Here is an 872-nt window from a genome sequence, read left to right as displayed (position 1 = left end):
AAGAGTACCTGGTTGGTTTAGACTGTTGACCTATTAAATCTAGTCTATTTCACAGCAATCCTGTAGAGTTTCTGAGGCTATAAATCTTTAGGGGAGCAGGAAGCTTCATCTTTCTCCCAAAGAGTACCTGGTTGGTTTAGACTGTTGACCTTGCAGTAAGTAATCCAGAGTTTATCCTGCAGTGCGACCAGAGCATAAGACACTAAGATTAAGAAATATACTGTCAGCATTCAAACAGATTTTGTAGTCCAGCGCATTAACCCACGCCAAACCAGGAGGACTCCAAGGCACATTTTGGGAGGACATAATTCAATCCATACCTTTCCCTTTACTAAGGGTGAAGCAGACTATCCAGATTTTCACGCGGGTGAAGCCCACTGTCCGGAAGCAAGAACAAGGGGTACGGGTCAGAGCACCGAGGGTTATGGTGAGACTGGGCCTCCTGGCCCATGTGAAAACCAAATAGGGAAAGGGACTGCATGTGAGAGGCTTGGGTCACCATGAGATCTACTCCATAGATGAAGATGAAAAACTAACATATAACTTGGGAATTATCTTACCATGTGATCTGACAGGTGGATTTAATAAGCGAGAAATTATAATAATAATAATAATAATAATAATAATAATAATAATAATAAGCGAGAAAGCTACAAATTTAAATTTCAATGAATTTTTTATCAGGATGCAAAACAAGAGACTGTTTTTGAAAGCATTGCCAAACCCGTCGCTGAAAGCATTAAAAGACACATAGGGAGGACTTCCAGCGCTTCCCTGACAGGGCAGCACAGAGACTGCCTCATTCAATCTTGTTGTTTTTTCTGGTGCTGAATTCTTCTTTTTTCTTTTTTTTTTCCCCCCATCGGTTTTTT

This window comes from Chrysochloris asiatica, unplaced genomic scaffold (assembly GCF_000296735.1).
Source record: "Chrysochloris asiatica unplaced genomic scaffold, ChrAsi1.0 scaffold00022, whole genome shotgun sequence".
Taxonomy (NCBI): Eukaryota; Metazoa; Chordata; class Mammalia; order Afrosoricida; family Chrysochloridae; genus Chrysochloris; species Chrysochloris asiatica.
Note: the sequence above shows the minus strand (reverse complement) of the source record.